The sequence below is a fragment of the Nyctereutes procyonoides genome, unplaced genomic scaffold (genome assembly GCF_905146905.1).
Source record: "Nyctereutes procyonoides isolate TBG_1078 unplaced genomic scaffold, NYPRO_anot_genome, whole genome shotgun sequence".
Taxonomy (NCBI): domain Eukaryota; kingdom Metazoa; phylum Chordata; class Mammalia; order Carnivora; family Canidae; genus Nyctereutes; species Nyctereutes procyonoides.
The window spans coordinates 1220703-1231444 of record NW_026575155.1 but is presented as its reverse complement, the minus strand read 5'-3'; the positions used below and the strand labels follow the sequence as shown (position 1 = coordinate 1231444).

At 37.1% G+C, this 10742-nt stretch overlaps 1 pseudogene; it reads right to left on the bottom strand.

The window, feature by feature from the left end:
- Positions 1 to 2159: 2159 nt before the first annotated feature.
- On the bottom strand, positions 2160 to 3010 carry LOC129502002 (geranylgeranyl pyrophosphate synthase-like; annotated as a pseudogene).
- Between the last annotated feature and the right edge of the window lie 7732 nt (positions 3011 to 10742).

Sequence of the window (10742 nt, the reverse complement as noted above, 5' to 3'; positions counted from 1 at the left end):
GAGGCAGATTCATGGCCTCTTGCCTCTCAAGTCAATGGTGCGGGCTCACAGCAGTTCTGCTCTCACATAAACACAAACACATAAAGCCTCTGCTTCCTCTACTTTCATATTATTATGGGCTATGTTACTTTTTCTTGAGCTATCCTCATTAATCTTTGTTTCTAGCAGTCGAAATCCTAATTAAAAGACAAAGCAAAAGGGAAGAAGATTTAAAAAAGAAAAGGACAAGGATAAAGAGGACAGCTAGAGCCTAGAAGATTGGGGACAGAACACAAGAAGAGAGCCAAAAAGTGGTGAGCCCTGCTGAAGAAGAGAGACACTTTCACATTCTGCAATAGAAAGGAAAATAAAAGCCCAGGACAGTTTGTGAGCAAGAGAGAAGCGAATGAGAGAATTTCCATGGGATGAAATCCATCATTTGCTGATGGTGGAGTTGGAAGGGAATCTAGGAAGACCTCGAATAGGTTTAAGGCAATGCTGGAAACACATAAGAAATGTATAAAATTGTTGATTTGCTGGCCTACGTCTCTGGTAGTGTTTCGTCGTAAGCAACTTCATTTGTCATGTAGACTTTCTGTGTTTTAATAGAATATCACAACATCTCCTTTAATGCATTCATTTGTTTTATACACGAGGATCCAAGCTTTTTGTTCTGTCAGGCAACCCAAAACTAGGCAGACGTTTCCTTTCTTTATTTTCTCCCTCCTCCTTCCTTTCCTGTGATCCAACATGAGGCACTCCATTTAAACAAATCCTGAGCCCAGTTCTGTTTATGGTGATTGCCAGGCCAAACCCTCCCCTGGGCACTCGGGCTCAGTTGCAGTTGCATCAATGCTGATTTCCCCGGCAATTGTGCGTAAGAAAACAAGGCAGGAGCTGACACTAGAGTTGTGTGCAGCAGAAACTGACGGCCAGAATTTGGCCCAAACTGAACACGTCTACTCCTAGCAGAGTAATTTGTTGATAATATCCTTTGCCAACTTGACTGCTAAGGCCAAGGTGACTCAGGTTGGGAAATATTATGTAAATCATGGGCTAATTACAAACGTGAAACAAAATATAAACAAGCGTAACTGTTCAGGCTATGACCCTATGACCGTTATCAATCGACGTTAGGGAACACGTAAAAAACAAGTGAAGGAAATATAAAGATAAGTTTGTGTAAGATAGAAAAGGATTTTCAAGGAAAATCAAAATAAAAGAAGAAAAAGACGTGGGTTCAACGCTCTAGATCAATTCAAACAGCCCATCTACTATCAAGTTTGCTAACAATGTAAATAATACATTACTCAAATTAGTGTTAATCACTTAAATTAGTGTTAATGACTTAAATCAGTGTTAATATGCGACCAGTTCATTTCAAAGCCAGGGAAAAACATTAATTTTTCTCATAATATTACCTCATTGGAAGGAAATGATCTAAGGGGCCCACCCTTTAAAAATAAAAGATACAAAAATTACATTTCTAGATTACTGCCTGTCAGGGGATACTTTTATGTATAATTACCTGTCAAGTAGGATAATTCATAAGAAAGTAGTGACAAAATCGAAACAAAGCTATGAGAACCTGCCACACTGAAGACTAAACTCTAAATTCATTAATGTCATGAGAGCCATCCTTATCTGTTAGGGACACATCTCATTAACTTTATGTTTTTGTTCAGTAATAACAATGTACATCCTTAGTAATTTATTGTTCCATTTGTTTTAGCAAAGCCAATAGAATAATCTATTATATTCTTTAAGATTAGCTTTGTTATTTTTAAACTCAAACAAATCCTCGCATCTCAAAAAAAAATCATTTTCCCAGAACAATGGATGAGCCATTCGTGTCTCACGTAACATCAATAAAGATAAAAATAATATGGAAGATGTTTTACTTTGAATAAAGCCTATCACTGTATGTTTCTAAAAGGGGAAGTATTATAAACCATGTAGATTATATTAATATTATAGTGAAGCTCTTAAGTTATAAAATATTGGACTTAGGTGTGTGAGGTACTTCGAATATCAATTAGGAAATTCACCCTTAAAAACAAATATGCATTTTGTTTTCTCCTGTTTTCTTATCCCTGACCTTTAGTTTAATTTTTCTCCTCAATATGTGAAATATAATTTAGAGATACAATGTGTCTGAAGAAAGCATAAGTCTTTAGTTTTCATAGTTTGCTTTTTTTTTTTTTAATATCTGTAATTTCGGTTCTCTGGCGGAAGATATTCTGCACCTGGGTGCTTTCAGGCCTCGATCAAATAGCATGAATAGTAGGGAATGAGAACTTTCCCTCTGTTAGATCTTCACAAAAGCTTTTGTTTTCACTGTATTCTTTGGAGTGTAGATTAGCATAATCATCCCTAATTTGGAAAAAGAGCCCAAGTGTATCAAGTGGTGGCTTCAGATCTTTGTAATCAGAGAACAACTGCATGAGACCTACTGCTAATCCAAATAGTCCACCTGTCTTTTGCAGCACCATAGCTTTATATTCTTCTTCAGAGGGACAAGTGTAATTATCCCTCCAATAAATGTCTAGACCTTGTCCCTGATGGAGTTCCAAAAGCTGGTGGGTAAAAAGCTTCACTGCATCTGGGTGGTCAAGGGTTAAGACTTTCTGTAGGCCAAGAAAATATACATAATTGGCAAAACTGATGGCAGATGGAATTCCATAGATGCTGTGTGCCACTGGAAAGCCACGTCGAAGTTCTGAGTTGTCTTCACTATCATCGATGAGCAAACTGCCATTATGCAACATTTCTGTCACTTCAATGATAATCTGTAGCTTACCTTCTGGAACTTTTAGCCAATGATTAAATACCTGTGAAAGTTTGGTTCTCACTTGTTTACCTGGTAACTGAAGTAAATATTTATAGGGTTCTAGAAGAACTCTTTGGACTGTTTCTTGAGTCATCTCCATTGTTTTTAAATTTCAAAGCTGATGGTTCAACGGTAATATCACAACTTTTCGCGTTGCCGGTCCGGGAGTAGTAGTACCCAGCATCAGCTTCCCACTTTATAGTTCTGACCAAGGCTCCATCTGACGCCCACATGGGTCCCTCCCCTTGCTTCACCACAGAACTGTCCACCCTCCTCAACCACCAGCGACACTGCATTGCTCGATCCATAGTTTGCATTTATTAGGACTTCAGTAAAGGGGAATTTTATAGAGAATAGAATATATATGAGGAATTATCTTGTAAAAAATTACTAGGATTATTCTGGGTTGGCTAAGAGAGCAGAATAAAGACTAAATAGAGAAATTTAGTGGTCAGTCCTGTGAAAAGCTTTGCCACTAGAACTGTTTTGTGAAGTAGTGAGGTTCTGGAAATATTCCAGAAGAAGTCATGTGATCTTTGGTCAAAATGTGCAAGAGGCAATTTCTACAGTAATTTAACTTTATTTTATTTTATTTTATTTTGTAATTTAACTTTTAAATGTTTCTTCAAACACTAGAATTCTTTCTTTTATAGCCTCTGCATTCACAATATTAAAATATTCTATTATATTGAGAATATTGATATACATTTAGAAACTGGTGTGTTCAGAGAGGTATGTTACTACTCAAACCTTGTTTATAATTATTTGATTATAATTATTTTATAAATAATTATAAAATTATTTGATTATATTTATATAATTATAATTATAATTATTTGATTATAATTATTTAATTCTGAATTTGATGTCTATAAAACCAACATTCTATGAATCATGCTTCTAAAGGGGAAATTAGGTGAAATTATATTTGAAAATAAAGAAAAATCTGCAGCAATTTCAAATAGAACTAGTGAGGAAAACACTTTCAAATTTTAAGTCAAGATCACATAGTATGTAAGCAAATAAAAGAAATTGAGGTGTGGGATCCCTGGGTGGCACATCGGTTTGGCGCCTGCCCTTGGCTCAGGGCGCGATCCTGGAGACCCGGGATCGAATCCCACGTCGGGCTCCCGGTGCATGGAGCCTGCTTCTCCCTCTGCCTGTGTCTCTGCCTCTCTCTCTCTCTCTCTCTCTCTCTCTCTCTCTCTGACTATCGTAAATAAATAATTAAAAAAATTAAAAAAAAAAAAGAAATTGAGGTGTGGCTCAGTGGGTTTAGCATCTGCCTTCAGCTCAGGTCGTGATCCCAGGGTCCTGGGATTGAGCTGCCACATAGGGCAGCATTGAGCTGAGCAGGAAGCCTGCTTCTCCCTCTCCCTCTGCCTGCTGCTTTCCCTGCTTGTACTCTCTTTCTCTCTTCCTCTCTCTATCAAACAAATAAAATCTTTAAAAAAAGAAAGAAAGAAAGAAAGAAAGAAAGAAAGAAAGAAAGAAAAGAAATTGAGGTGTTAAGTGGGTGAAGTCTAATTTCTTTAGAAATTTCATTTTGTGTTCCTACAAAATACAGAAATTGAACTCCATCCAATTTTAAGCTTCTTATGGATTGAGAAAGAAATTCTAAATGTCAGTACTTATTGTTTTGCACATAAAATGGAATTTTGTAGCTATGTTTTCCTAAGAAAATGTTCATTGAGTCATAAAACAATTGAGTTACTCAGGTGTCTGAGTTGCCTGAGTGCCTATAGTTGCACACATAAATCACAAATCATCCAAGCGAGTAAATTTTTCTCTTTTCATATATATATTTTCTTCAAATGTAAGCTGATCGTTATCACTCTGACATCTAATAAGTCCTGGTAAACTAGAATGATCTGATTCCAGTTGGAATGGCTGCTAATTTTGCAATTAGGTGGTGGAAATCTCAAAGGCTGAAGAAATTCTCCAAATACAGTTATAAAACATGTGGTTCTTTAGAATTACATATCAAATGTTGTAGAAGCTGAAGAAAAAAAAAATCTCTGTGTAGACAAAAGACAAAATTCCTAGGAAAGAAATCTGAATAGATACCTTAAGGCTTAGAGTAGCATGCTAACAAAGAGAGCAATGAATGCATAGTTCTCCCAGGGAGATTTCCAAACACCTCTCCCACTAACAGTTGTTTTCTGACAGAATTATTATTTGAAATTATACCCTAAGTGTGCATCCAAATGGCTGTGATTGATGAGAAATTACCAAGCTTGTCACGTGGCTGAGATGTATGTGCTTTGCATTGAACTTTCCTAATATAAAGTTATGTCTAGAAAGCTTAATTTATTTATGTTTGCTTTTTGATTACTGAATTTGTTACCTGAATGTTGGTGGATAAACTGTTTTTCAGAATCCCTCTCTCAAGCAAAACTCCAAGTTCTAAGTTCTGAAGGTGGGACATGGACAGAAGTGGGGGACCAGCAGAGGAAGCAGTCACGGAAAGAATAGGGTTAAAAATCATCATCATAATTGCAAAGGGAAATGCTATGAGGAAAAGAGACAAGCTCAGGACACTTTCTTCTGACTTGTCTCCCTCCCACAGTTCCAATGTGGAAAAGCACACCTAATAATATTTTTTAGCAATAGGTCCAAGGAGAGAAGGACTTTGGAAAGAAAGAGAATTGGAAAGACACAAACCATCCTGAAGAGAAGAGACAAAGGAGAAAAATAGAAGAGAATGATAAAAAGTATAACAAAATGATGGATGGGTTCAGAAAGCTCTAATTTTAATCTGGAGTTTCCTTTCTGGATTCTTGTTGGTGACGTAGGGAAGCTTGGGCAAGATTCGGAAGAGGTTTTGTATGCGGTAGGTCACGTCTCAAAGGGCTATTCATTCTGAGCTAATGAAGTTCATATGACATGGATTGTCTGGATTTCCACTGCAGTGACACCAGTTTTGGCTTGGTGGGAACGTCCAGTTCTTCCTGGTTTCTTCCTGTCTTCATCACTGCAGGATCTGTCCAGAATTGTAAGTGGCTCTGTGGCGTGATGCAGAGTCCATCAGTCCTCTGCTGGGAACAGGTGTTTCCAGAGATGTGTTCTCAATTCCAACACTTGTCATATTATCTCAGAGGCAGGATAGTGCAGTGGATGGGAGGAAAATATTTGGAGAAGTAATGCTCATGTTCAAGTGAAATGGCTGCATTACATTGACTCTGTCTTAACATGGGCAGTATTACCCGACCTCCGTTCTCAGTTTCCTAATCTGTGCAAGGGAGACGATAAGAGTACTCCAAGGATGTATTATTTTTTTTCAAGGATGTATTAAATTAAAAAAACAAACAAACAAAAAACAAACAAAAGGATGTATTAAATTTATACATGCATGGGCATAATATGGTGTTTGGATTATAACATGTTTCACGGAAGTGTTAGTTAATGATCTTACTATCCTAAGGTAGAACAAAGACTTATCTCTCTCTGGAATCACATACATTCCTGGCTCCAGGAGCCCTGCTGGTGTTCCATTATGTGCCCTGTAGAGTCTTTTCTAAACAATGGCTCTGGGTCTCATATGTTTGATAGGGTAAGAAATTGATGGACTCCAAAATCAAAGTGCTTTCTTGAGGGTTACTGCTTCTGTTCTAGGAATCTGAGATAGGAGGAAGATTTGTCAAACAACAAACAAAACAAATACAGGTTCCAGATGCACTTTATTTTGCTCTCTTTCCAAAGGGACAGTTTAGTTTTTGAAAATACCTTTGTAAAATTTGATGGGCAGTGTTTCAGATTATGGCCAATTCACTCATAATTTTTTCTGGCTAAATCAAAATGTATTTCCCCCTGCTCAAGTTCCCACTAACCAACTTCTAGGATAAGACATGACAGACATAGTTAAGAAACAAAGAAATAAACCATAGCAGCATATCTCTATAATACTTTAGATAAAATTCCATTGAATAAAGTTAAACTCATCTCCAAGTTACTGTGTATGTTCTTAATATTTATTAGAATATTTTTGAGAAAGTCTCCATGATTCATTTTGGAATCTTTTCTTAGGCATTTTCTGACAGGTCCAGTCTTCTTACAAACTGCCTTGAAAAGGAAGTTTTCTGAGTGGTGTTTTCTATAAATTCTCCTCAAAATTTTCCTACTGAGAAAATTCCCTAAGACAATGTCTCTGTGAATAAAATCATACTCTGACTGCCAAGAATCATCATTTTGGAAAAATAAAATAAAATCTTAGCAACAATCTTCTTCTAAGTCTTAGAATCTAAAGGAGCATTCCAGAATATAGTCAGTATAACATACTTAAGTGGCTTCATTGTAGTTATGGCACATGATTAAAGTATTAAATAATACTGTTTGGAAGGTTATAAAGTCATTAAGGGTTTTTCTAAGTTTAAAAATTTCTAAATATAATCTGTGTGTATATGTGTTCATGTGTTATTATCTGGTATATATATGAGTATAGTGACTATTTTAAATCATGTTTGGTTTCTTGAGTCAGACAGAACTGAATTCCAATCTGATCTTGCTACTTTTCAGTATGTTCTTGATTAAGCCACTAAAACTCTGTAACTTTTTGCTTTTTCATCTGCAAAGTGGTACCTCTGAGCAAAGTTGTTTGATTTATGGTTACGGTTATGGTAAAATATATGAAGTCCTCTATGTCATGCCTTTCCCATAAGAAGTACAAATGTGAGCTAGCCATTTATTTCTTACTAAATAATTTACTTCAAACAGAACCAGAATGCTCTTTTGAAAGATTTTAGCAAAGAATGTTGTGTAAAACAAATGTCATTTAGATGAGACAAGTTTTATTTCATCCTTTAAATTTATTGAGGTCTTAACTGCCAGACCAGTTTTGATTAAATACAAATATCTTTTCAATGGTGTGTCTTTACTTTGGATGTTAAATTATACATTATATTATCTGTGGTGTTTGTGGATAGCATGAAAGCCTTTCTATCAAAAATTCATTGCAAAATGTTGATCTTTAAAAATATTATAAGCATTTTTTTCACTTAAAGGAATGGGGCTATATTCAAAATCATTCTATCAGGCATGAAATTGTTGAATTAGCTGTAAAAGGCAGGCCAGATGAATGCGGGAAGAAGGTGATCAGATTGAGCAGTTCATTAGCTCATGAGAAAGAGCAGTTAGTGTTGTCATGTCTGGGCCGAGACAGAGTTGGTCAGATTGTCCTGCCAAGGAAATGTCGTGGGGAGGAATTATATTGTCCGGGAAAGAGTCCTAAGAGGAATGTTCCTTTAAAGTCCATGCTAAAATCTGCTATTTTGGGTATTAAGACTGTACTCCACTGAAAAGAAACTGTTACAGCTGTGACATTTTACCAATAAAAGCCATAACATTCTCCTATGAGTGACATGCTCTGGTTTGATCATAGCTAGCCTGAAAATGTCAAGGGGAATGATATTAGGCATCAATTATTTCTAATTTCCATGTAATTAGTCTTCCCAAACTTAGAATTTGGGATCTGAATTGGTCTGTCCTAGAATTTTCCCTGAAGTATTCTTCACCAGCTGCCCAAGAAGCCCTGGATAAGCTCTTGGAAAGTTATGGAATTGGACTCCCAGAGATGGGATTGGTCTGGGATTTGGCTGCTCTTTAATGGACTGAGTCCAGAGAGTTTCAACCTCTTGCGTGTGACAGTGACTGCAGTTTGTCAGTGGATATAGACACTTTGAGTCTCTGGAGCTGAAGTTGATGAAGGTCCATTCTTGGATTGCCTAAGGAGTCATCTCTCAAATCCCTGAGAAGTTACAGCTGTTTCATTGCAAACTCACACACCAAGGGTGAAGGATGAAATTAGAAAACCCCAACGGTTGGTCCAGTACATACAGCTCTGTGAGAGACACCAGATCTGAAGCTGAGAATTTGCTTTTGGAAAATGGCAAGAATCTTATCCAGTGGTGACTGGAAAGGAAGTGGGATAGAAGCTCATTATGGAATGCATCATGCATCTGCTTGGATGGGAGGAGGGCAAGTCATAAGCTTTGCACAACTTTCTAAGACAAAAGATAGAAGTTAAAAAAAAAAAGAAGTTTGGGAAGTGTAGCAGATTGATTCCTTTCATGGTCATAATTAATGACTATCTATGCCCATGTCAGTGAGATCTCGCAGTCACTCCATAAAGAGATGGAGTCTATATTCTCTTGTCTTGATGCTTTGAGCTCATTTTGGTGAGTACACTGTCAAAAGTTGAATGTATGCCAATTCCTAGCCTAGTGTTCAAGAGGCCTTTCAAATTTCCACTTGCCTTCTTGGAACTTTAGCATTAACTGGGGAACAAGCCTGGGACAGTTTCCAGAAAAAAGTTAGCATAGCAGGTCTGAAGTTACTATCCTTGGAAAGACTTGCTTGCAAGATGGGCCCTAAACTGGCATCTGAAAACTTGGATTTCTCAAATATTCCTCCCACTGAAAGTATTAAGAGTGGCTTACTGTGCTTAAAATATTTGTTTAAGCAATATGGTTTATGTTGAACTCCTGCTTTTGTTCTGAGAGTGTGGAATTTTGGTATGTGCCAGGTAGAGGGTACGTAATTACATGACCAGCCCCTACCACAAATCCTGGGCATTGAGTCTCCAGTGAAATTCCCTGGTAGACAACATTTCAGATGTGTTGTCACAGTTCATTGCTGGAGGAATTAAGCACAGTCCTATGTGATTCGACTAAGAGAGGACTCTGAAACTTGTACCTTGTCTCCTGAGGACTTTGCCCCACAGGCCTTTGCTTTTGCTGGTTTTACTTTGTATCCTTTTTCATAATAAACCACAGCCAAGAGTTTGACTATATGCTGAGGCTTTTGTGAGTTCTCCTAGTGAATCACTGAATCTCTGGAGTCGTCTTGGGAATCCCTGGCATGGATAGACTGCTGAGGAATGAAAGACAATATGAATCAGAGAAAATTTTCCCACTTGAGGTTATCTTAAATCAGCTAACAGTCAGCTAACTGCCAGATATGTGAGTGAGCCCCAGATGAGCATCCAGAGATGGGAGCAAGTTTGGATTATTTTCAGGTTTAAGGTAAGAGTTTAGTGTTGAGACAAAATCAGAGAGGGAGACAAATCATAAGAGACTCTTAATCATAGGAAACAAACTGAGGGTCACTGGAGGGGAGGGAGTGGGGGGGACGGGATAACTGGATGATGAATGTTAAGGAGAGCATGTGATGTAATGAGCACTGGGTGTTATATAAGACTAATGAATCACTGAACTCTACTTCTGAAACCAGTAATACATTATATATCAATTAATTGAATTTAAGTAAATTTTTTTTTAAAAAAGAGTTTAGTGTTGACCAGAAAACCCTAGGCAAGGTCAATAGACCTTACCAGCCAACCTGCAAATCTGTGAGAAATAATAAATTGTTTTTAGGACACTAGATTTTGTAGTAATTTGCTTTTCCGCAAAAACTGTTATATGAAGCCTATGAATTAAGTAAAAGATAACTGAAAGTTATCTTTAGAACAGAGATTAAAATTTGACTGGCAAGGGAGAGAGTAGAAGGGGTTCTCAGACTGAAAAATTCAAATCTTTGCACATTAGTCAGTATGCTGAGTGACTGAGATATTTCAAGCCAAAGAAATAGAATTGCTTTTCAATGTCAGAAAAATGTGCTCTGCAACTTGACATGGCATATGTGGAATTACTTCCAGTCAGGGCATAGGTGTAAATAAGACCTTCCTTTGGCCAATTTTAAATTTCAAACGGTCATCAGTTTTGACTGAAACCTAACTCTAAGGATAGGCTGGGTGTTTCTTGGGTGGCTCTAATAGGCACTATCTTTGGCTCTGTTTTGTTGAGGCATTATCAGATTAAAACATATCTAAACTATAGTCTCTTCATTTTGTACCAATGGATTTGTGTAGTGGGAAATACTTGATCCTGACACTTCAGTGATTTCTAACATTACCCTGAAGATAGAATGTGTGCATTCT